Consider the following 26,744-nt stretch of genomic DNA (forward strand, 5'->3'; position numbering starts at 1 on the left):
GAATCACAGATTCGATTGGAGGCAACGCGGGCCTGGACACACGTGCGATGTGCCTCCTTCCTGCTCGCTCTCTGCGTCCTTTCCCTCACCCCACAGCGTTTCTCACGATTCAATCCATAAAATCAGTTCTCCATGAATTCATGTGGATTGTCGACTTTGTACTTCAAGTGAAGAAAAACATTAAATGCAGAAAAACATTAAAACCTCCCCAAAATACGAGTTGTTGGGTATCCCCAGGGCAAGGGCTCATTTTAGTATTTGTTAGGGTTCAGTAAAAAAGCTCCCTAAATTTGACGACCCATTCCAATGCAGTTCTTCGATTATCCTTACATCTGACAGTGTAACTGTGGCTCTTGAATTATCCTTGTCACCATTTCTCTCTCTCTCTTTTTTTTTTTCCAAATCCTTGACAGTGACTGTATTTTCAGCTTCGTTTCTCACTTATGTCAAAAACTAGTCAGGGCGAGACAATCACCACAAGAAAAACCAGAGAGATCCCCAGGGTGCCAAAGGAAGGTGGTACTGCCAGGTTTGCAGCCTCGGCCACCACTGCGAAGCCTGGAGAATGAAAGTCAGTCGGGACTAGAAGGAAAATTCTCGCTCAAATTTATGGAGGTGTCTCGCTCTGCTTTTGTTTTAATTAATTTATTGATTTTTTATGGTGACATTGGTTAAGGAAATCCAGTAAGTTTCAGCTGTACACTTTAACAGTAAGTTAAACTGTGTTCACCTCCCGTAGTTAGATTTCTTTCTGTCACCACATATTTGACCCCCTTCACCCCGTCTACCTCTCCCCTCCTGGCCCACCCCCTACCTTCTGGTAACCACTAGTCCATTGTCCATGCCCATGAGTCTCTGTTTGTTTGTCTTATTCGTTTGTCGCTTTTAGGTTTCTATCCCACATGTAAGTGATATCATGTGATTTTTCAGCTTTTTCTGTCTGGCTTATTTCTCTTAGCATCTCAAGGTCCGTCCATGTTGTCACAAATGGCGGTATCTCACATCTTCCTATGGCTGAGTAGTATTCCATTGTATATATGTACCACAGCTTCTTTATCCAAGCATCTATAATAGGACACTTCGCTCTTCTTTTAATACTGTAATCTTTGTCAATGCAATTTTTGGCGAGCTCTTTGCAAGAAAATCATTCCATCTTATTATCATTTGAGAAATGTTGACACATCTCCATCTCTTTATTCATGAGAGCACCATTTTCCCACTTACGTGGAGTCTTGCTCTAGTCCATGGCGGGCGAGGTAGGAACAGTAACAGCAAACCTGTGCTTTCACTGTGCCATGTCTGCATCGTTTCCTCAGATGAGTTCTTTTTTCCCGTCTTCTCCTTTACGAAGGAAATGCTTCTCTGTCCTTTTCCTTCTTCCCCTTTTGTGAATTCAGGAATCAAATCTGCCTGACTCAAATTAAAACCTCTCAAAGAAGCCACCAAGCACATCAGATGATTATGGTTCACAACATTTGTCAAAATGTGATGCAGAATGTTTTAAGGTTGATGGTGAAATAACATTGTATTTTTGAGCAATTACCATCATTCGTATCATGTTTTATTTTAGACAGCCTGAGAAGAAATTAAAGAGTTCAGGAGAAGTTGAATACTTTGTTCTTTTGCAAAAGGAATGCAGCGTTAACAGAAAACGTTGGAGATGCACCTGTTTACTTAAAAAGAATTTAGAATTTAAATTATATATAATTTGGGAGCTCTTTTCTCCTGGACGGTTACTGGTCACAGGTCATTATCTCCAAGAGTATACTAGGCATCTTCCATGATCATCTTCTCAAGGGTTGCTTGGGTTATAGCTTTTCCATTAAATCTGCTTCATACTTGAAATCAGCAGTATTAACACAGTAAATATCTGCAGGGGTGTTGAAAGGAATGATGGTTACTCGATGTTCCCTCCTGCACCAAATACAACGGCTCCTGTTAAGGTGTGAACTTTAAGAGCAGTACAGCGCAAGAATTAAGATCATGGGTTATGAAGACACATATTTGGTTCACAAGATTGGGCGTAAGGTTAAGACTGTGGGTTATGAAGACGTGTATTTGGTCCATGAGGTTGTATGTGCATAGAAGCACTCCATCATGAAACGGAAGCAGTATAAACGAGATCGGGTTAAAGCAGGTCTTCGAGGCGAAGGGGCAGTTGCAAGTGCCAAGGCGCAGATGCTCTTGGAACATCTTCCTACTACGCTGCTTCTTCCCTCTCAACACAGACATGTGACCTCATGGGGGCTGCTATTGTCAGTTGACTGAGGAAGAAATCATTTAGGTCTGGTTTAAGGTAGTTCTTGATCACATGCTGGCACACCCAGCAGTAGACAGGAACTGTCCTCCAGTTCCACTCTGGGGCGACCTTAGACATAGTGGTAAAGAGCAGTCTACCAGCGAATGATGCAGGTGAACATTTCCATGAATCTGCTGATAGAAAACACCAACTTTGGACCCCAGTGATGAAAAATGTTACCACTCTCGCACCAAGAATTCCTTTCTTCTCATTAGATCTATACTACGAAAAAAATTACACTCAAGATTATTATACTTTTAATTTCATCAGTAAAAATTTTATGGAAATTGTCTTCTCTTTTATTGTATAAATACCTACATAATATCCTCTATTTTGCGTCTTAGCCCACGAAGCCTACAAATTTACTCTCTGATTTTCACAGAAAAAGCTTGTTGGCCCCTGCTATAAAATATTGTGCAAAGGGATTTAATTATTAATAATGATAGTCATTGCTTACGAGCAAAGGATGCTATCAAATATTTTCTTTTCCTCCTACTTATATTAAATCTGTTTATACTTTTAAAAACACAACACTCTTTCTTAGAGCTAGCAGAGAAAGAGGGAAGGAGAGAGAGGCAAGAATCCGTTGCCTATCTGAATTATACTCTAAATTTTATAATCTGAATCGCCAAATTTCAAAATTCCAAATTTGTGAAAATTTGAAGAAAAGTAAAAGAATTAAATAATAAAAAGATCGGAAGAACCAAACCAACAGTGGAGATGCTGGTTTGCACCATACTCCAAAAGCCCCACGAGGGTTTCTGTGATTGGTGAACCCTGGGGGCGGGGCCAGAATTGGGGGGCGGGGGTGAGACTCGGGAAAAGAGATAGATGTTGAACTAACGCACCAGGGGTCCTCATGCAGGCAGGTGTGGGAGTCGGAGCTTCCTTACCTGCCTCAGATGGAAAGTTATGGCAGTAATAACATCTTTATGGGTAGAAAAACCTTAAAAAGGAGTCGAAATTAGTTTCGTATGAGAACGGTTTCAGATGTGGGTGTCTATTGAAAACACAAAATACAAAAATAACCTTCAGGGGCCACAGCATCCCTTGTGTAGTTTTATGACATGTGTCAATATCTTCGTTCAAGGCGGGAAAAAAGGATAGGAAGAGGAAGGAAGGGAAAAAGAGATTTTCAAATGTATGCCATCCGTTTTTAACGTTGTTTCGATTATTCGTCTCACTGTATGCCTGTAAGTGGGCATGGAACACAAGAACGCCCAGCGTGCCTTTGTTAGAGACTAATTAGGTAAATTTGATTTTCTAAACCATGAGCCAGAATCGCAAAGGTGGCGTTTCTCATCTCCCCTGAAGGAGAAGTCAGGGGAGGATGAGAGAGAATAACCTTTACCTCATAATTTCCCTCCTCTCTGTGGAAGACACATTCGTCTCTCAGTAAAAAGGTACTTGGAGAAACTTGCTAAAATTTTCCCTCATGCTTGAAATTTACTTACCCCGGGTAACAGGAAATGTGGCGTCTTGTGATGTAGATTGTTATACCAGATGGTAATCTTAGCTCATGCTATTCATGTCTATCAGCCGTGTGTGTCAATCATCCATCTGAGGCTGACCTCAGCCACTGCGAAGTTGGGTTCCATACCACTGCTATTAATAAATAATAATAACGGTACTGATTCTGTGTCATTCTGATGCACAATTAACGGGGCCGTTACCTTTACGTGATATTAAATACGGAATTTTTTATTTTTCTTCTCTCCCTTTTAATCACTGACTAATTTAGCCAAGGATGACGGTTTCATATTTATGACAGCTTTGATTATCTGGCGGTTGCCAAGAGGCCAGGTGGTGAGGGCTGCACAAAGATGCAAAGACAAACTCCTCAGTCAGAAACTACTTTTCTTTGCTTCCAACTGTCCGTCCATTCAGCTTTCCTGCCTTTAACGCTCCCCTGCATCTCTCCTGCCGCCTTTTCTGGCATTTTCCCCTGACCAGCGCCTAGAAGCGGGCTTTACACAAAATGGCCCCTATCCTTTTGGCCTGTAACCGTCCGCAGAGATTTTCTACTGCGACACTTGGCTGTCCTCTCGCTCACAAGGCTTCCCACTGGCGCCCCGTCTTCTCGTAGACACAGGAAGTCACTTTCCTGCATCTCCGACTTCCCCTCCGTGGCACCTGCAAATGTTCCCTCCCAGCTGTCGTTGACTTCTAGACTTGGTCAGCGCCCGGGCCTGGGGCAGTGCGAAGCCGAGATTCGCTGCTCTGACACTTCTGTGGCCCAGCTCTTTCTGCGTTCTGGCTCCTTCAGCGTGTCACGTTCTTTCTCGAACTTCCTTCTGCAAGACATCCGTCTGTGCCTTCTTTTCTTCCTCGTTCCTCCTTCTGTCAGGACTGACTGCGTTCAGAACTTGATTCAGTAAAGGCTCTGTCTATACAGGCAACGAAATGGGGCCATCTCACCTTTCTGGGAGATTTCTTCCTTGTCTCTTTAAGAAAAAAGCCATCATCTTTTTTTTTTCTTTCTTTGCCTGGCTTCTCTTACCCAAAGATAACGTTTCTGACCCAACATTGTCAGGATAAGGATTCTAACGTTTTATGGTGATGATTTACATGTACTTTTGTCGTGGCCTCTCTGAATGTGACGAGAGCCCTTTGTTTGCCGACTGAATGTGGATCAGGAAAGGAATCTAGCAAGCTCGTAAGGACTTTTCATCTGTACAAAGTTCCACTGGAGCAACATAGTGGTTAAAGGTCCAAAAGACACGAGTTTCAGTGGGAAATGAGAGCACCGGTTTGCCTCATTCTGGCGGGAGTTAGGGAGTGACCCGTTACTGAAATCGTGCTGCCAATTGCAGGTGATTTTTTTTTTTTAGTTGCGTTACTGGCTGAGGCACAGGATTTTGAGGTCTCTGGGATTCTTCAGAGCGAGGTCATTTAACATCAAGGACTTTCTAGGCACCGCCTTCCCCCAGGGGCTAAGCTGTGTCCTGAGAGTTCACCCTCCCCCTCTCCTGTTCTCTCTGGAGCACCCCTTGTACCTCAGAAGAAACAGCTCTCTGCAGTTTACTAAGGCCTAAACAGGGGTTCATCTGAGACAGCCTCGGCTCCCGGCTGGGAGGGGCAGTCTCCCCCAAATCGGCACAGACAGCAGGCTTTGGAATCAGATGATGGCAGGCTGGAGTTCCAGCCCCAGTCCCTGTAACATCTGACGAGTAGCCAAACCGCTCCTGGCCTTAGATTCCTCATGTATGAAACAGGCATAATAGAGCACTCGTCTCAGAAAGTGGCTGCGAGGATGCAATGAGAGCATCTTGTAAAGTACCTGGCACCAGCTGGTGGCAGCTATTTTTATCTATGATCCAGTAGGTAGAACATTTCTGCGCTTTCCTCGTCTTGAAATGGAGATGCCTTTACATCATCTTCCAAGGCTATTCTTAATTACTCTTGTCATTTGACTTTTAAGTGCCCATCATGAGCTTTCTATAGAGCCACACGAATGGCAATTACAGAAATAGTCTCTGCAGGGCTTTGCGATCCTGAACTTGTGTCGGACTCTCTAAATCATCAGTGACCAAGGCCACTGATGAGCATTTGGAGTCTAGGATTATCATCAATACTAACCATCGTCTCTCACCTGCCATAAAATGCTAAGACCTTACGGTCATACGAGACACCTAGGGAGTCACATGCATGTGAAACTGAAGGTCGGGACTGGAATCAGGAGATGCAGGTTTCAGGGTTGATTCTCCCAGTGCTAATATCTTACGATCCACGATGGTAATCTCTTCAGCTAGATTATAAACTCCTCGAAGGGCTCATTGATTTCTGCAGGGAGGAAGGCGGGGCTTAGACTATACAGCGGTCTGAAATAGAACCAATTCGTATATTGCTTCCTGGACTTATCTGAAAACTCTATTCCTCTCTGAAAGTGACCTGAACCCCCCAAACTGTGAGCCTGACTGTGATCTCTACCTGCAGCAAACAGCTATCTAGCGCCTGGCAGATCTCTCGTGCGAAGCTCAGACTTCATAGAAGGAACATGCATACTGATTTCAAGGTGATTATAATAATCTAATTAAGGAAATACGCAGGTCAATCTTGAAACGCGAAGAGCACCCATTACAAAGCAATTTAGGAACAGAGACGATACTTACTCCCTTCGATTTTCCTTAACACAGAGTAAAGACTCAGGCTGGATTGTTTTGTTTTGCTCTTTGCTGAAGCTTTCTTTCTTCATTCATTTATTAAATTCCTAAGCATCATATCTATAAGATGCTGTAAGAGATAAGAATTATAAAATTCTTGAATACGATTATGGTAAGTGCCTATTTTAAAGGATAATGATTTGTTAGTTCAAGATTCTATGACTACAGATATCAACATGATGGTCCTATTAGGAAATGCCAAGAATTCAAAGACACTTGTTTGATGAGTCATTGAGCTTCTTCCACAAATGGTCTTAACTTAAGCAGGACTCTTAAATCAACAGATAGAATTTGCTAGAAAGACACTTGCACTAAACAATGAAGTATCATTTTTTTTCATTGGCAATTCTTTAGCCTATGGCATGAAATCTGGTGTCTGAAGGACTTGGAGATTGGCCCGGTCCTCGTCCAAGGTGAAAATTCCCTTCACACTGTCCCTAGTTGTTCATTCTCTGTTGGTTCACCAGTGCCGTCCACCCGAAACAGAAAGAGAGCCAATAACAAAGCCACATCTATAACTTTAAATTACATTTAAAAAAAGGTGAAGTTAATTTTAATACTATGTTTTATTTTAACTCATTATGTCCAAAACGTTACTATGTCAGCACGGAATCATTACAGAAGTTTTTACTGAGATATTTTACACGCATTTTTTTTTTTCATATCAAATCTTCAAAATTCAGTGTATTTTATAATTAAAGCATCTCTTAATTTGGACAAGCCACACCTGAAGTACTCAATAATCACATGGAGTTTAGTGGCTCCTCTATGGGACAGCACAGATCTAATACTGTCACGAAGGAAAAATTCACTCCGATACCTCTGACCCTCCCCTAGAAACCCATTATGTTTCTGAAGAGCTCTGGGTCAGAAAGCTCTTCTTTGTGTTGCGCTGATAAGTTCTGCACACTTCCAATTTCTACCCTGGTCATTATTCTCCCTTCTCGATCATATTTTTAATACTACAGAAATTTCACGCTGGCTTTCAGTAGTAGCAATATATCATGATGTAACCCTGCTCATTTTCAAGTTTTCTCCCCTTCGACCACATTTCTCCATTTTTTAAAAAAAAAAATTTTGAAATCAGATTTATTTGAAACCAGCTACTGAATTTTCTATTTAGAGTTATTACATTTCACCTTGCTGGTTGGCCCATTGCTCCAGACGGACAAAATCTCTTTTGGAGCAGAATTCTCTCAACTAAGGAATCAGGTATCCCTCCCAGTTCCACGCCATCCGTGTGTGCGGCCAGCGTGCCATCCGCATCCTCTCCGACTCGGTGACAAGTACGTTAAGGTGGACGGGGCATCTGCTGCTGGCTACGAGACTCCTCCCGCTCCGCTCAGTGTCCTCCCAGTCACCCCGCTCAGGTCCCGCTCAGGCATTTGAACAGGTTCAGTCCACATCCCTTCATCTTCCCCCACAGGACATCATGACTCACCTTGTCAAATGTCCTCCCCAGACGTCAAAGTTCTTAGCTGTCAGAACAGGAAATAGATGAATACTTCTTGCTTAATTCAGTGAACCCATGGGGAGCTTGGTCCAGAACCACATTTTTCTCCCTGCAGGCTTCTGTCACCTTTCATGTTCTCCACCGTCCCTCACGGTAATTGATAATGGTTCATGGTGCTCATCTTTTGGCATCCTCATCCCAAGGATCTTATATAAAATACGTAGTCGGTCTTCTTTCATTCTTTTCCAGCATGATTTCTTTCCTATTGCTATTTACTCTGTTCTTCAGGTCTAAAAGGTATTTTTGAATATTCTAGCATAGGTTATATCATTCTAAAATAATTTTTATGGTTACTTCACTGAAACAGGCTCATATGCATGTAAGAGAGAGAAAGTGTGTGTGTGTGTGTGTGAGAGAGACAGACAGACAGACAGACAGACAGAGAAATGTTTTCCTGGTGGTGCAAGTTTCTGAAGTCAGAAGTTCTTGTAATTAGGGAGACGAGACGATATTTACTTCTTGGATCGAGCAGAGAGAGAACAAGCTTTTGCCACAGAAAGCCATGATTTCCAAGGGCCTACCGATACCTCTTTTTTGGTTCTTTATCTCTCCTCCCTACCAATTCGCAATCTTTTTTTTTTTTTTTTTGGCAGCGCTTCTTGTCCTACAGTTCTGTTCCTTTTCTCTATTCCAACCTGTTGCTTTTCTTTACATTAAAACGGTCAGTATCATTTTCTTTTCCAGTCATAAGACCAAGAGATCCGAAGGTCTGTTGTTTTTAAAAGCACAGAAAAGCAACCAATCAGAGGCCCCGTGGAAGAAAAGATATTTTGCCAGCACCTTCTAAAGCCAGGTCCTATCTGTGGCCCAAAGCTGGGTTGTCTGCTCATCACTGACTATTACGTTTTAATTTTCTGTTTTGGGGTATGGTTCACCTCCTGTTCTGTGAATTCCTGGATGTCAGAGTCTATAGCTTATTCATCTCTATATTATCGGCACCTTGTGCTTAATACCCACTCCACAAATACGGTGCCACAAATGAATCCGCTAATGAATGGATCTCTTATATGACACTTATATACAACTTCTACTGGAGTGCTTCTCTTATGAAATACTACTTAGCCAATCCACTGCTATGTTGGTAGCTTTAATGATAAAAAGCTTTTCTTTTGTATTAAACTAAAACCTACCTTTGGAACTTTTATTTTCCCATAGAAAATACCTTTCTCATATATTTATTCTAAATACGAAAATGAAGGCTTCAGGCCTGATGAAGACAGCCATTTCGTTTTCAGCAGGAAGTCCTGTGCTATCCCTTTGCTTGTTCGACCATCTTCATTCCAGTGGCATCCCAGTGACAAGCTTCTGGCATGCCAACCACACAGGTCATTTAGGGAGAAATCCAAATTCCATTTAGACAGATTTTGAGCTCTTCTAAATATTGTACTTTCTCAGGCTTCCAGGGGACCAGTGTTTATCACTGGACGAGTACAGTTACAGAAAGATCAAGGACTTAGTTTATTCTGGGTCACGTCCATTGAAACGGCCTGGGTTAAGCCAAGGAGTCCTCTCATTCCCAACCGCTTTCCTCGGTCTTAGAATGAAATTTCCTGACATTTCGCCCTCTTGCCCAGCACGAACCCCTATGCCCAGGCTGTGCCTGCTTTTTCTTTATTCTGGACCAGCGGTGCTGTTCGGCATAGCTTCTCTTGCTCTCATTACCAGACAATACAGTGTGTGGAACCCAGTATCTCACACTCCTATTTGGCTCGGGGCTGGTTTGTGAACCACATGTCAGAGCAAAACTTTAAATCTCACGTCCAACACAAAAAGAAATGACGCCAGTGCTTCGAAATGTCTTTTAACATAAAATATGTCAATTCAGCGCCTCCCCCCAACCCCAACCTTGCTCCTTCTTTCTCCCTTGCATTTTTTGTTTTTGAGATGTTTAGAAGTTGTGTCATCTTTGTGAATTATGATTTTAGGACAAAGCATGTCGAGATCATGAATCTACACTAAAAAAAATACTGCAAGAAACATGTGACCCTGATTATACTGGCTTTGATCACACTAATTCCACTAATTAAAAATTCCGCCGAGGAGAGTGCTGTGGAATCATGTAAACCCTGCGAATTACCTAATAATAATAGAAATATTCAAAGCATTAGTGATTAATGAACAGATGTGAAGAGGCAATGCAAAGTTATGGGAAACCATTTCGAACGGTGATGTCAGCAAGGAACAATTTGCAGACATAATTACTAAAAAATTATCAGAGACTTCCTTGTCAAGTATTTTGTATGTTTATAGAGCTGGTGGTGACTCATTGTAGAAGTCTGGGAGCCTTATTTGATTTGGAATCAGGATTTTATTATAGCTTAGCTGTTATGTAATCGTTTACTCAGACTGATGGGGAGATAGTCTTCCATGTCAACAAACTTGTATGTGTTCAGTGAGGCTTCCTCATAGATCTGAATGCTTTTCTGTATGTTCACGCCTGGAGTATAGTCTCAGTTTGTAAACTGGAGCCCAAGAATGAATGCAAGATTAATAACTGAATAGACTACCGCCAACTCTAACGGATCGGGGCTTTGGAACAAAGTTGCTTTACATCGTGAAGTTGATAATGTCACGTGGGGTGGCTGCCTCTGGCATGCCATGACTCGATATATGAGTTTTTTTGGTCATGTATTTGTTGTGCTACTCAGTACAGTAAGTCGAAGTCCTCTATGGTTTTACTAAGGTTAATACAATAATTAGTCAAGCTTTCCCTACATACCCTCTCACTCCTGTGATTGAGTGTGAAGTCATCTGGGTACATCAGTTTTTAGGGTGGCTGGGAAACTACTGTTTGGTCAACATCTCCAGTTGCTAACTAGAAAGGAGTATTTTATTTGGCGTTTCTAAAACACTGACACAAAGCGGATAGACAGTATGTCTGCCCCTTGCTGCAAATTTTAGTGATGTTGTTGTCTCCACAACTCCCAAAGAAATATAACCCCGCAAATCGTGGTGCTTTCCAAGAAAGGTTGGGTGTTCTCTTCGCTCTGAAGGGGACAGAGCGAAAAAATGATTAAATAGAAGGAGGGAGGCTCTGGTATTCTGCTCCTGGCTCTTCAACTGCCAAGCTGCTACTGGACCCCTGGCAGCTCTGGTTTCTTTCCATATAAGTTTCTTTACCTACTGACTCAGAGAAGCAGAACTGAACCATGCAGTCACATAATTAGTCTAAACATTTGCCTACGTAGGCTTCTACGAAGATACAGGATCTTATTTAAACTCTTTTAAATGGATTTATTTTATCACTTCACATTCCGTTTGACAGTCTTCCTGTCTCTGCAATATATATATAGACAGAGAGAGAGAGAGAGAGAGAGACAGAGAGAGAGAGAGAGAGAGAGAGAGACAGAGACAGAGAGAGAGCGCAGAGCAAGGGAGGAAGAATAGCATAATGGAAGAGAAGAATTTGAAAGAGAAGAGCAAAAGTAATGACTTGCTCTTTTGTATAAATGGTCAACGATATATTTTGGATGATAGCTCTGTAATTGTTCCACATTAACAACAGAAATGCCTCTTGTTTTGTAGTCTTGAATAATGAAGAACATTTTAGGATGCAGAAAAGTCACAGAAAGTCACAGTACAAAGAAACTACTTCCTTTTGGCCAGTTTTTAGTTTGCAATAAACAAAGCTTCTATTTTAATTCCTAAAGCACACATTGTCACGCAAGACGGTCCCAAGAGGAAGAAATTACGCTTCCTTTTGGCATCTTGTAGAATTTCCCTAAGACAATGATATGGCCCTAGCATATCATGGTGACCATCCATCTGTCCATGGAATACTTTGTGGGATGAGGCTGAGGAAGAACAGGGCCCAAGGGCCTCCGGTCAGTGTCATCCACACACAGTCAGAAATCACGTTTAGTCTGTAACGGAGGAGGATGGGTTGGCAAGGTGGGTAGCAGCACGGTTACCACGTTCCAGGAGGTGTTAGAGAGCCGATGTTCAGTCCTGACACCAACCAAGAACAGGATACCTGGGCCGGGGCTGGCGTTTCAGCCACTGATTGTGTCTCTGAATGTAACTCTGGCTGTTAGTGGTTCTTACTGTTCCATTTGAATGGTGCTTCCTGTCCATCTACAATGATCCAGAGGCTAAGAAACCCAATTTATTAGCTCCCATTTCCTCTTGATCTTTGCTTAAAGGGTGAACGAGACAAGTAACAACCACAAAGACAGCAGTCGGCCTTACGGAGTCCTCGCCATGTGTGTGAAAGCAGTCCCCTAAAGGGTCGATGTAGTGCTCTATTGAGTTTTTTCAATAGTCTTGGAATTACTGATACTATGAACTTGGTATTATTAATCTCATTTTAAGGATGAGGAAACTGAGGCTTGAGCAAGAGACTCGCTCAAGGTCGCCAAGCTAGTCGGCGGCAGAACAGAATTCAAACCCCAGCTCTCTGACTCCAGAGCCAATAAACGCTCTTAAACACCACTCTACATAGCCCCTTCACATATGGAGCTTGAAATGTTTGCTGCCAGAGCAGACAGATGTTATTGGTCAACTGGAGAAGGACGCTGAAGTATCTTTGGACTTCAAAAGCAATGCTTCCACTTTATGCCACCGAGTTCCTGCTTTCCATTCCCATTGCTGACACTAGAGTTTAAGTCGCCATCACCTCTGACCTGAACCTCTTTGAAAATATTATTTCTCGCTAATTATGAAATTATTATAAACTCATTGTAAAAACTATGAAAAATGAGGGAAAGTAGACATCAGAAGAAATTTCGTTTCCTGAGGACAGGATCCGTGATATAGTTACATGTCTCCGATAGTTTCTAGTAAATTCCACTCATGCATAGGTGCTTAATTATCATGCGAATTGATCTGTACCTCATGGCTTTCCTTGAGTACTGGAAACTGTGAAATTTAGGCTCAAATCAGAAATGACAGGTTTGGGGATAACTGAGTATCTATTATTGTGCCTCAGTTGATATTGTACTGGACTTCTGAAAAATTAGGCTATTTTCTGAGTTATATAACCATGCTTATGTTATTGATTTCTAAAACCATGTCTGTCATGATAAAACTGTGGGATTCTTGCAATCTCTGGCTTTGACCTTTTAATTTTATGGATAAGAAAAAAGGGCCAGGGAGGTTCCTAATATCATCAGCCATAACCTTTAGAGCAGGGACCAGGCGGCACATCTTCGTGCTCAGAGTTTGGGTTCATTTGTTCTAACTCACTGCCTTGGACTCTCCCAGGACAGGAAGATCAGATTTAAAAACAAAAAACAAAACAAAACAAAAAACCCAGTAAGTCTCTGCCTAGATTTAAATCCTTGTTTGCATCCGGGTTGGGAAATGGGTCGTGATGCTCAGCAAAAGTAGATTCCTTTTTATTTAGGTGCAGCCTTCAAGAGCTCACGATTTTCTGTCACTTGTGTCGAAGTGGGTCTTTGCATCTGAAAGCACGTCCTCGGGCACTTCAAAGGTCAAATTTCACTCCTAAACTACACTTCCTTCAAAATATACTTTGAGGTGCCAGAGATTCCTTCTGGCTGAGTAATGAACATTTCTTTAGTATTAAATAATCACAGTCATTGGAGGTTAGAAAGGATCTTAAGACTATCGGCTCCAATGATCTTATTTTATGTTCAAGGACACTGCAGTTTACAGAGGTCCCGACTTGATGAAGTCCCCTGCAGCGATCAGGACCAGGAACAGAAGTCTTTCTGAGAGCACAGTGCAGTTGTCATTACCTTTGTGTAAAGGATGAGAAAACAGGGAGCTTGTCCCAGTGAGGGTTATGTCACAATGCGACAGCCGTCGGTCTGTTCATTTGCTCAGGAGCATGGTATGGGTATTTCCAAAGTTAAACCAAGCAGGATTCAGACGGTGACTTGAGTTGGATGATTCAAAGATGAGTGTGAGGGACGTTAAGGAGGGCGATGATGGAGAAGCGAGCTGTTATTAAAACAACCCCACGCGTTGTCAGGACTGCAGCCTCCAGCCGGTGAGCTCACGGATGTCTGGCGGCTCTTTCACTCTATAGCCAGCATTGGGGACACTGGGCTAGCTCACCTCAGCGAATGTGTGCCGAGTCAACGTGGTCTGATGACAGAGTGGTAGCTCAGTGAGTATCGATCTGCCACTAAAAAAAGAAAAGAAAGAAAAAAAGAAAAGACCAGAAAATAAATAAAGGGCACAATAAAAAATACTCCAACTCTATCTTCAGCTCTGCGTTGCAAACGCTTATGCTGTTATTAAAGGCTTCATTTATAGATAGCAAAGCTCCTGGAATTTTCCACATTCGGTCTTCCTTGTATCCTTTCCCCTGCTCTTGCATCCCGTCCAGTAGGGCTTTCCTTCCCGCTCCTGGGAACGCTCCTGCCCAACTCACCAAGGTCACGGTACGGCCCAGACCGATGAGCCCCTCTCAGACCTCTTCCGGGCGAACGTCAGCAGTGCTTGGCGCAGCCGGCTTCCCCGATCCTTCCCGAAACACTTCCCTCAACTCGGCTCCTTGCCATGACGGTCTCATGCCCTCGCCCTCGCCGCCCCTTCTCAGAAAGCACCGAATCCTTCACCTCTGAGCTCCCAGCGTTGGAGGACTCCAGGGCCCATCCGTGGGCTCTTCACTCTTCTTCTTCTTCTTTTTATTTTTTATTTTTTTTAGGCGAGGCAACCCTTGGTTGACCTCACAGATTGCCAGGACCTTGTCAGTTTACAATCCCTTATTTTTAATTTTTACTCCTACAGCACCTGGTCTTCCTAGGGGGTCTCCCATCCAAGTACTAACCAGGCCCAACCCTGCTTAGCTTCCGAGATCAGACTCTTCTCTCTTCTAATCGTACCTGCTGTCCAGGTGATCTCAGCTTCCGGACGCCGAGGACCATCTCTACTCAAAGCTCCCTGTCAAGAGTTTCCCTGGCCACACGCTCTGCAGAAGCAGCCACTGTCCATCTTTAGTTTCTTGTCCTGCTTTGCTTTTCTTCATTTTACTTATCACCACCTGACATCCTATTAGATCGTTAGCACATCTCTATTGTCTGTTTAATGTCTTCTGTCTGTCCCATTAGAATGAAGCTCCACGAGTGTGGATATCCTCGAGTTCGCTCATGTATCTTCGGTGTCTAAAAAATGCTTAGCCCAGAGCGTGGACTCAACATAGTTGCTGAATAAATAAACGAAACGCATGGGTACGAGCGACAATGAAAAAGACCGCATTGCAGCAGTGGAGTAATAGAGACAGGGACGGTGTGTGGTCTGCAAGGATGACAATATTTACGATCTGGCCTTTCTAGGAAATGTTTGCCGACCCTCGGTTTATATACACATTATAACATAACGGGTCAGAGTGTAGCTCTAGAGACACGTGTCCCGGGTTCAAATCCGCACCCGCCCCCCGGCCCCCGACCAGCTGTGGCTTTGGTTAAGTCGCCTGTCCTCTCTGAGCCTCAGTTTTATCAACTGTGAAGTGGAGATAATACCAACACTAACCGCATAGGGTAGTTGGGAAGATGAAATGAATTAACGTGAGCGAAGTATTTGATATCTTCTAGAAACACACTCATAAGCGCTATTGTGCGGTGAGAAAGTACTTGGGAGACACACTGCTAAGCGGAAGGATGTGTGTTTAACTGATCGCAAAGCATACGGAGCAAACAGCTAAGCACTTTTCCTCCTCTGCTGGTTCATTCTCTTGAATTTTGGGTTAGTTGGTTATGGGCAGATATATTTTCATTCTGCTGCAGATGGAAAAATGTATATGCAGACTGTGTTTTTGCTAAACTCATCTTCGTGGGATCCATACACAAAGCAAGTCAACTGGTGTGTGTCATCTCTTCTGCGTTTTGATGGAATTCAGGACAAAACTTAGTTGAAATCCATCTCACAGACATGTGCTGTGGGTGTTTATACGACGATTTGTCTAACGCTTCTCTTTTTGTTTGATTTTACACTATTAGGTGGACTGCGTCAAGGGCATCTTAGGATGACTCCCCCAGGCTTCCTTCCAAATTTCCTCCCTGCTCTTCATACTTGAAATCTCTGTGTAATTTATCCCTCTCTTTGGTGTCTAGGTCAAGTTCATTCTCTTCTGAGATGCCTTCCTGGCTCTCCCAAATTCCCATGTCCAGTGAGTACTCCATCCTTGGGACCCGCTCGGTTCTAAGCAGAAGATACTATTAACTTCTTTCATTAAAAAATCATGTGAAGACATCCTATTTTCATAAACTAGAGTTCTACTTGATTGAGGTGAAGGACTGAGCCCAGAACACAGAACAGTGCCCTCCACGAGTATCTGCTCAGCAAGAGACTAGTATGGCTGGCGCTTCTTAATATGGCTTTAAGGACCTGCAGGATGTAGCCACTGCTGACATCTCCAGCGCCCCTCCGATCTGCTTCTATGTTCTCTGCTCTGGCTGCCACAGTCTTCTTTCAAAATTCCCTCCACCTGCCACGCTCTGTTTGTTCCGCGCCCTGCTGTTCCTCATATCCATGTTGCTCCTTCCCCATCTTTGCTTGGTTGACAGCTACTTGTTCTTCAGATATTAGTTCAACAGTCAATGCTGCAAGGAAGCTTTTGGAACAGGTCTTCTCACCCTTGACCAGGACCACGTCAGGGCCTCTTTTCATATGGCTCTGCCTTTCCCTTCCTGGTCATTTATAATTTCATACAGCATTTTTATGTGGTCATCTGGTCAACGCTGCCTCTTTTTACTAGACTGAGCTCGCCGTAAGGAACAGCGTCTGCTTAGATGACGTTTTATTCCCAGGATCTAGTGGTGCGATTGACTCCTAGCTTTTGGGTGAATGAATGGTGAAAAACTAACGAAGAGGAGAAAGATAAGGGATGATTACGCTCCTGTTTAGCGTGCAAACACATGCAATGGATTTTTGCTGAATGTCCTTCGTGTTAGCCCTGTGCTAAGTACTGGGGATACCGCAGAGAACGAGGCAAGCGTGGGAAGAAGTAAGATTGGAACGGACAACTTTCTACCCCGTATCTGTGTGTGGCCTGATAGACCACTCGGGTGAGCCTGGCCTGGCCTCCCGAGGGAGGGAAAGTGGCTGTTTTGGCCCCTCCTCTTCTATCCCAATATGGTAATTAGCGAGAAGGTGCTGAATTCACAAAACCGAGGGGCCGCACCCGGTCCCTCTCAAAGTCACTGCAGCCAATTAATGGCTTTGTACGCAAGAGTTTCCGGAATTTTTCTGACTGGTTTATATCTTCTCTCCACATTCCAATAAGTCATCGAATGCCAGCTATCTTGCCACTCCTCCCATCATCCACAGTTCGCTAATGCTTTGCTTATTATTATTAGTAGTAGTAGTATTAGCATTATTATGAGTTTTATTTGTTTACTGCTTTCTGTTCAATTTGCATATCTAGTATTCTTAAGTTTTCCTCTCAGGCTATCCTTTTATTAAAACACGAACGATTCAGTCAGACTAACAGCTTTTAAGGAACAGAAGTTAATTTCGTTTCCATTGCTGTTTGTGTTGGTGCATTGACTGTTGTCACAGATGGAGACGAACCCCCCAGATCCTGAACCCCCATCACAGCTCCACTGCACAATGGTGCCGATATCCGATAATAAAGTCTCGTGAGTCACAGACTCTCACGATGGCAGAGACTTGGGGACAAGTTCTGATATTTCATAGATGCGAAAACTGAGACCTGTTGAGCTTTGGTCATGTGTCTTCTGAGGATGAGACAAGACCCCAGACCTCTTGATTCCCATCCTGTGGGGGCTCCCACTTTTCTTTGTGCCATCATATTACTTTTCATCATTTTTACGAAGTGACAGATTTCTCTCAAAGAGCAAATAGAAAAGGGGGAGGGGGCCTTGAAAACTTCCCTCTGTGCTTTTCTGCTTTGCACGTCATTTCGAGAAAAAGAGCCTGCGTTGCGAGCTGCTCCTTTGTGAACGAAGCCCCCGTGGAGCTGTCGATTGCCTGGTATATCATGATTGATGAATATCAATTTCCATCTCCATATCTCTGACATAATCCACTTGGAGACATGCCTCCAAACCCGTGAGGCTGGCTGAGGGCCGCTCGCCAGCTGAATAGCCATTATGTTCTCCAGACAAGACGATCTTGTTTCTCTGAGCCTTTTCTCAGGTTGCTGTCCCTCAGCCTGCCCCGGGGGCACTGCCAGCTCACTGCCTTTCCTACTGGAGTCGAGCATGCCCACGACAAGTTCAGAGTTTCTGGCACAAAGCAAAAACACTTCCCTGAATGGTGAGCAGGGAAACCCCGGCACCTGTTCTGCCTCGCTGTTCCCCTGTCCAGCACCCTGGGGAGAACTGCCCTGCGAAACAGGAGCCGGTCTGTTTAAAACAATGCCCGGCAGGTTTCGCCTCTCTTCGCCCTCCCTTAGACTTTCCCACCCGAAGACCACCTAGGGGAGGCTGTTGCTAAGCGCCCCAATAACAAGACCTGAGTGCTTTCATTTATTTCCAAGACGGGATGCTAACATCCATTGGAAAGAAAAACCAAAGAAACTGGGAAGGCTACTGAACCCAGTGGGTGAGAGCGATTTGTTTAAACAACGCACACATTGATGCTGCGGATGGAGCGGTCTCGATTTTCACCAATATTGGCCCGATAAGGCAATGGTCGAGTGTGCTCAGTAATCCAGTCAAAGTGGATGGTTTTGGGTGCGGGTGGGAACTGTTTCTATGGAATTTGAAATTGGAGCTTGGTAGGGCTTCAATTCTCTTCGAATTTTTCATTTTGCTTGTTAACGTGGACGAGAGAGCTGCCTCTCCTCCTCTCCGCTTCCCTCTCTCCTTCCCTTCCATTCCTCTCCCATTCTCTTCTCTCCACGCTGAGGCTCAAGCAGGTCCTGAATTGGAAGATGGAGAACAACTGCTATCGTCCCCTTGTCCCACATAAAGGCAGTGACAGTAGTTTCAGAACAAAATATCTACTCACTGATGACGCATGATCTACGAGGACTTGAATGTATAATACGTGTCAACTGAAACTGGTTCTCATCTATTATCTATCAACTATCTATCTATCTATCTATCTATCTATCTATCTATCTATCTATATCTATCTATCATCTATCATCTACTATCTATCTATCTATCTATATTTATCTATCATCTATCATCTATCTATCTATCTATCTATTATCTATCTATCTATCTATCTATCTATCCATCATCTGTCTGTCTGTCTATCATCTATCTCATCTTGAGCATTTTTTTCCAAGGAAAACATTTTGACAGGAAAGTGTGAACTGAATGGTAAAATTTAGACACGAGTCAATTAGAAAAATTGCAAGGTAGGTAAGAAGACAAAGAAGAGGCATAATGATATCCATGTTTTTGCAGGTATTAAACAACAAACTAACAAAATAAAAAGAAAACCCCCACAGGGCAGCACGTTTGTCAACCAGAGTGACTGGGCTGTTATCCTGGCTGAAGAGGTAAACGTGTGTTAGATGGAATATTATATTGTTCCATCTATGGCTTCTGTTTCTCCATTTATTTATTTATTTTTTTGAAAAGAGAAAATTCCTTCCTGAGAACACAATTTGATAGGAGTTGATTAGAATAGAGTGGAATGAAGAAATGAAAGGCGTTAAGATGTTTGGAGACAGAAAGCAGGAGCTTTAAAAGCACTTTAAGTTTTTCTTAAGCCTATTAGAGAGAAGGAGAGAGAGAGAGAGAGAGAGAGAGAGAGAATCGCATTCAGTCCTTTGAAGGACTGCTACTCAGTAAGGAAGAAGTCCTGGTCAGTGTGAATTAGTTCAAGTGAACGTACGTGGTGACTTTTGTACCCTGAGCATTTAGGGGAGGCTGGAAGCTGGAACCCCCACGGTCCATGGTGCCCTCAGGAGGCTGTGCTCATGGTGATGGCATCTGTTGGGGCAGATACAGGCTGTGACCGTAGATGGAGTAACGCTGAGGACACATATAAGTCACTAACCTTTGTCTTCTGAAATAACCCTCGAGCGTTGCAGTACGGGAAGTTGTTGATTATCCAGCAATTTTTCCCTCTTGGGATCTTTAGAGAAGAAAACATTGGTGTGTCTTCAAAGGATCCTCCAATTTGTGGTGCTCTGATATTTGATTCAAGAGAAAGAAAGAAAGAAAAAAAAATATATATATATATACACATACACACATAATACTCATGTTACGTATATAATACGCACACATATATATGTCTATATGTGTAAACATCTTTGGTAAAGCTTATTAATGAAATTGATGTAATTTTCTTTGGGGCAAAAAAAAAAAAAAATCCATATGTGTACCACAATTAATTAAGGCATAATTTTCCACTTTGTAAAACAATTTTTCCTTCAAAAAATGATTCTTTTTAAGGTTAGAAATGAATGAGCTGATAAGATCTTACAGGTCCTTAAAATAGGATTTGCTATAGCAGTAGAAATAATGATAATTAGCATTTATAAACCTTCCCTCTTGTGCCAGGTACTGAGCTAAGAGCTTTATGTGAAATATTTCATTTATGCCTCTGGATCACCCTAGGAGGTAAGGTCCTATACTGATTGTCCTTACTATTCCTTGCTTTTCAGAAGCTGATGTTTAGAGAGTTTAGCAACTTTTCCGAAGTTACACCATTAATAAGAGGCGTAGCTGCGATTTGACCTTAGATGGTCTCATCCCAGAGCCCATATCCACCTTTTTTCAATAGCATTTCTATATTTTGGGGTACCACGGCTCTCATGTAAAGTGACACATCTGCACAGCAGCTCGCGACAAAGCAATGCACAGATCTAAGGTCTGAATAGAAATCAGAATATTAATCCTTGGTTTGAGTATAATCGTCATTCATTGCGGCCAATGCATTCCTTTCCATCATCAAGAATTTTGCTTTTATTTATTTATTATTTTTAGTTTGGGAAAATCTGGTATCGAATAAATGCCTGAATTCATGCTATGTAACCATGTGGGCAACGCAATTCCAGAGCACGGAAGGACAGATGCAGCATTAAAAGACAGAAGAATATGGAGAATAGGCCAATCTAGATTTTTCTCTGTTTAAGTACAGTTCCATTGAGACAGAACAGACGATACGGGGACCAAAGCTTTAACTACTGAGCAAAATAGTGTTGATTTTCTTGTGGCGAATCACCCCTCGTGTACAGATCTTAGAAAAGGAGGCCATTTCCAGCGTTTTGTGGTGTCACCCAAAGATAATTCAGTCTAGCACCTGGCTATGTCTCGCCTCCCACATACTCTCCTGATACACACACACCTCATACAGAAACAGATCTGAACGAATGACAAACCCAGAGAAATGACCAATATTTATTCAGTTCAGAAAGTCCGAAGTGGTTTTCCTAGAAACACCAGCAAGACAAAGATGGAGAGAGGAATCCAGGTCCTACCGGAGGGATGAATGGGTGTGAGAAAATGCGAGGGAGGCTTTTCGTATAAACATAACCGAGGTCAAAGATCACTGCAGTCCCTGCCGGGCTAAAACATGGAGAAGATGAACCATCGAGTCTGGGCAGCAGAGCGCTGTCTCTCAGGGGAGGTGAGGAGTACGCAGGAGAGGGGTCCCTGACCTCTGCTTATCTATCAGCTGAAGTTTTGATCTCAAGGCTGGGAAAGACACGGCCAGAAATAAATGTTTGGGGCACGACATTCTTTCCATGTTAGGACACCGCATTCTTGCTGTTTGGTGACAAATGACTGAACAGCGAGCTTGGTCCCGTTTATGATCTAATTCCACAAGAATGAAACTCTGGGCATCGGCTTCAGAGCATTCCAGGAAAGAGTTAAAGTGAACGCAGCTGCCTCGCTTCCTTCTTCCTCTTTGGTGAATGACGAGCTGGGATGCTGGACTGGCCTCACTCGAAGGTGCTTTGTCTCGCTTTGTGTTTTGTTGTCTGCTTTCTGTGGAAGAGGCCAGCTCTCTGTCTTTCCGCTTCCTTTCGGCTTGAAATCACTCATAAGGAACATGTCCCTTCTATCTGAAGACTACACATAGAAGGTAGAAGAAAGGGACCATCACTCTCACTTTTGAAAAACGGAGACAGAGCGAGTGAGTGTGTGAGTGTGTCTGGGTGTGCGTGATCCGTGTAGGAAGCGTCTGAGTGGGGTCCAGCTGGTCTCCTGGCCACAATAATTCTCTAACCGACTGAACAAAGCTTCCAATAATACACGGTGACATTTACACAAATATTTGTGGTCGTGCTTCCCATTTCTTCTTATAGGAAACAAGTGAGATTTTTGAATGCTTTTGGGATGTGATCAGCAGACAGTAGTGGGAAAGAATTTCTCTGAAAGTTGACTCGCCATAAAAACGAGGAAGGAAGATCTAAAAGAAGTGAGAACATTCCAGCTAATCGGGATGCGGCGCTTTCCGACCCCTGATGTCCAAACAAGTGTTTTGAGTTCGATAATAGGAACATGTGTCACTTTAATGAATATTTTCCTTTGGAGCCGATTGGGTGGTTACATTTTTGGCACCGATCTCGAGGTCTGTTGCTTCCATTACCTGACCCGCAGTCCGCTTTCTTGGTGTTGGCTGTGGGAAAGAAAAAAAGTGGAAACGATCTCAGAACCTGAAAACAGCACTGAGCGAGACGACGTCCCATCTTTCAACTGAACCGCTTCAAGCAGAAGCTCTCCATGGACCATCTGCTCCCTGTCTGTGACATCGCGTGTCACAGAAAAAGTAAAAAACAAAACAAAACAAAACAAAAACAAAAACAAACCCCACACAATGAGATGGGACTTTTTCAAAGCCTGAAATAGGTCAGGTCTCGGCTGCCTCTTAACAAAACCAACCAGAGACAAGCAACTTCCTTAGATCCAAAAGCTTTTTTAAGAGTTTGGTAACGAGCTGTCGCAGTCGATCACTTAATTAGTTCCACACAGGAGAATCACCTCACATTCTGAAAAGTGTCTTTAGGTCTCTGCTCTTTGCAGACCCTTTGAACACACTGTGTATTCTGTCCTCGGCGAACTCCACGCATGCGTGTATGTCCACGTGTTCCTATGAGTAATACACGCGTGAGCATGTGCAAATGTGTGAACGTGTGTATGTGAGTGAGTGTGTTTCCCATGAGACACTAGGCTCTCTCAGGAGCTTTGTCAGAACACTTAACGGCATACGCTTTGGACTCGCGGCTCAAGGGTGAAATCCAGTTGCTGCCGCTCTCCAGCTGTGCTACCTGTCACAGGTCGCTTCATCCGTCTGGTTTCTTCCCCTGTGAACGGAGGTAACCGCGGTGCCCATCTCGCCAGGCAGCCGTGAGAGAGAACGCGGGAGGCGGTTTGTCCCACGCCTGATAGAAAAGTTCTCAGCAGGAACCTCAGATGTCACTCATGGGCTATCTCTTCCCTTCGCGGTTCCTGGAGGAGTTGTGGGCTTCGTTTTTGTGTTTTGAGAGGACACGGCTGTTCCGTCGGTGTTGTGGATTCTCTGCCTCACGGCGGCACGTGGATTCTTGTCTCAGAGAAGCCGTCTACTCTCTCTGTCGTGGGAGAGGGACCTCTCCCGGTTCCGTCTGGCCCACTTCCCATCTGGTGGCCCAGGTGCACACGGCACACAACTCCGCAATGCTCACACCAGAGCTGTCTGTGTGGAGAAGGGGGCTCCACCTCCCTCCACGCCATCCGGGCCAAGGCACAGCGTCCTCCACAGATGCAGAGGAAGAAAGCCAAGCCAAAGGAATGCAACGGACTCTGGGTCCAACGGATCCGTTTATTTCAAAATGACTTTGAATTCCACTGAGTAGCCTCTTAAATTCCCACGTGTTGCCCTCAGAAGCAGTAAGACAGGGACGGAGAAGCACATGGCCTTTCCACTGGAGGGTCCGTGGCAGTGACGCTTTGGGGAAACCCTTCCCCGTAGGGAATGCCCTCCCTCTGGCGGCTCACGGCAGTCACTCTCCAGCTCCCTCCCACCCCTTCAAATTCCATCTTCTAAACGCCCTTTGTGGGGACGTGTCATGTTTAGAAAGCCGACTGGTCAGTTACGGTTTCAGAATTGTTTACTTATATATTCAACAAATTCCATGTAACATCTTCCAGGTGGTAGGCTCTGAGCTCAAAACTGGGAGGAGAGGGTCGTTTACGATACTGTCCCTGGTTTCAAAGCGTTCACTGTTCGGCCGAGGAGAAAGACAAGCAGATTCGCGATTTCAGGGTGGTGCGGTCACCGCCAGGATGGATGTGGAAGCCGGGGATGGACGGGATGGCGGGAGAAGAACTAGAGTAACCCATCAGGGTCGCGGAGCGTGGAAGGGGCGGAGCCAGGATGTGAGCCCGGTTTCTATGACTACGAAACCCACGTGCTCACACGCCAAGGTAGACGCTGCCTTGCATAGATTTTGACGGAGAACTAAAAAACGATACTTAGATTCTGAGATGAAAGTAATTCTACAATCATATAAATGTGGGTTACGTCTGAAAATTTTTAAATTATGCATTATTTTTTTTAAATGACATTTTATAGTTAATAATAGTGATACGAAGCAGGCTAATAGAGTGGCACAGGCTAAAACATACAACCAGAGAGAAAAGTTTTGTTTACGGCGTGTCTGTAACGTCAGCATCAAACCGCACGAACGGGGTCCTCAGAGTTTTTTCTGTCGGTCAGGATTCCGTCAGGCTGCACGTAACGGAAAGCGGACAGCACTGGTTTCCAGAAGGGCCGAAGCGGCAGTTCAGGTCGGAAGTGGCAGGTCAGGGCTGGTGTGTAGCCATCCAGAGGCCTCTTCCAGCTTCCCGGCCCACCATTCTCGCCATGTGGTTTGCATCCTTGCGGCCGCAAACTGGCCGCTTCCAACTCCGGGTATTGCATCTACCTGCAAGTCTAAGGAACGGGGACCAGGGGCAGGGCACGAGTTGCCTGCCGGCTGAGCTTGGCCTTTTTCATTAGAAAAACAGCCCCATCGCCCTCCACTTTCTGCTCATTGTCCCCTGCTGGGTAATACAAGCACCTTGAGCTGTAAGGACTTTGGAAAAGAGGGAAGAAAATGCAGAGGAGTGGGCAGCCAGCACGGTCTGCCACTTTCCCTTAAAGTAGATGAACTATTTGCTTAAACTCCTGTTCAAACCATTTGTTCTCTTACAAACCTCCTTAAAAACACATAGAGGGTAAGAATACAATGCAATTCAGGCTCGTCTGAGGGTCGCGCCGTCTACATTAGTTGAGTCTACATTACAGTTGTCCGTACGCAGGAAGCAGATATGTTCTCGTCTTCCTTATATTGCTGCAGCCCCAGAAGGTTCTTTTTGGTGAGAGCGAATCAGTTTCTTAGCTAGTTTATGCTTTCAAGGGAAATAGGACTATAATCCTTGTATTATCTGGTTCTTTCATTCCTCATTCGTGCCGTTAGTTATTTTCACTGGGTTGTAATAAAAGTTTTTATAAAATGTGCCTTGGATTTAGAATAAAAATTAACAAAGAAGAACTGAATAAAAGTGTGAATACAGAAACCAAAGGGTTCAATAATGAATCACTCAACACATATTTATTGAGTGTTTTTCCATGGCCAAGGTAATTACTTTACAACACAAACCTTTATTATTTCCCCTGGCACCTGGCATACTGTACGATACATGATGGTCAATAAACGTTGCTGATTGACGAAACTGCGTCTAGCAGGGGATTTAAATGGGTAGAGAAAAAATGTCATTTCACCTGTCGTCATCATCATCATCATCGTCATCGTCATCATCATCGCGTTTATTCATGGGAATCGCAGAATGTTATTTTTAAAGCGAAGAGGAAGAATGAAAGTTCTGGGCTGCTTAGAAGTCCCGGAAAGAAGATGTGGAAACGAGACCAGCACCCACAATCGCCCAGATGAAAGTCTTCCGGACATTGGGGTGCTGCTGCTTTATGCTCACTACTTTGATTATTCTGCTTTGAAAGCGGCCGAGCCTTTCCTCCGACAGAAAAATGCATAGACGACGGATGTTTTACGTTGACAGGCACTGAAGGTCCACCTTGTTTGCGATAGCCCATGTAGAAATCTGCCCACCTGCAGGCAGAGGCGGCTAACTCTGAGGCTGTGTGAATCAGGACCAGGTGTTACAGGGGTGTGCTCGAGATCAGCCCAGGGGAACCGAAATGCCCACACGTTTTGAAAGATGACATTGTAATACAAATGCCAACTGATCTATGTACTCGTTTAGTCATTCAACAAACACGCGCGGAGGGCCTGCTGCGTGCCTGCTACTATGTGATACGTTACGAATATAGCAGCGAACAAAAAAACAAGTACCTGCTCTCACAGAGCTTCCGGTTTGGGCAGATAAGCCCTCAGTGCATATTTATCGAATGACTAAATGAGTAAATGAATAGATCAGTTGACATTTGTATTACAACGTCAGCTTTTGAAACACGTCGGTGTTTCAGTTCTCATCTGGTGAGAGGTGACTGATCATTAGGGAATAAACACACACACACACACACACACACACACAAGGCACAATAATGCTAGTGTTAAGTACTCGGAGGGGGCTGGAACGGCTGGGGTTGGGGTGCTGTTCCAGATAGGCTGATTGGGGACGGTCTCTCCGGTTAGGGCGCATTTGAGTGGAGACCTGAAGGAACTCAGGGAGGCAACGCGTCACTCGTGAAGGACGATTCTCTATCGGAAGGCAGCGTGCGGGGAAGATCCGCAGGAAGACGGGGCGACGCTGGCGGCTCGGAGGGCTGCCGCAGTAATCCAGGCACAGGATGATGGCAGCGGGGGCCCGGGCGGGGGCCGGGTGCTTCTCTCCTTGGCCCTTTTTCGTTTTTCTGTTTTGCTGTTTCTCTGGTCTTCTCTTCTTTGCCCCTAATTCCCTAACCACAAAGCAGATGGAAAGCCTTG

The 26,744-nt window shown here is 44.1% G+C and overlaps 2 long non-coding RNA genes across 4 annotated transcripts; one reads left to right on the forward strand and one right to left on the reverse strand.

Moving 5' to 3' along the window:
• Window positions 1-981: 981 nt before the first annotated feature.
• Window positions 982-8,549, reverse strand: LOC120619180 (uncharacterized). 3 transcript variants are annotated; one of them, XR_005657389.1, is made up of 4 exons: window positions 7,904-8,549; window positions 6,412-6,532; window positions 3,754-6,082; window positions 982-2,433 (listed from the first exon to the last, which is right to left on the reverse strand). It is a non-coding gene; the product is annotated as an uncharacterized LOC120619180 (long non-coding RNA). The 3 variants fall into 3 exon arrangements; XR_005657390.1 differs by having other exon boundaries at window positions 982-2,430; window positions 3,754-6,532; XR_005657388.1 differs by having other exon boundaries at window positions 3,754-6,532.
• A 13,136-nt stretch (window positions 8,550-21,685) lies between these two features.
• On the forward strand, window positions 21,686-25,503 carry LOC120619181 (uncharacterized). The gene is made up of 2 exons (XR_005657391.1): window positions 21,686-21,768; window positions 22,125-25,503. It is a non-coding gene; the product is annotated as an uncharacterized LOC120619181 (long non-coding RNA).
• Window positions 25,504-26,744: the final 1,241 nt, after the last annotated feature.

The sequence above is a fragment of the Pteropus medius genome, unplaced genomic scaffold (assembly GCF_902729225.1).
Source record: "Pteropus medius unplaced genomic scaffold, Ma_sr-lr_union100, whole genome shotgun sequence".
NCBI lineage: Eukaryota > Metazoa > Chordata > Mammalia > Chiroptera > Pteropodidae > Pteropus > Pteropus medius.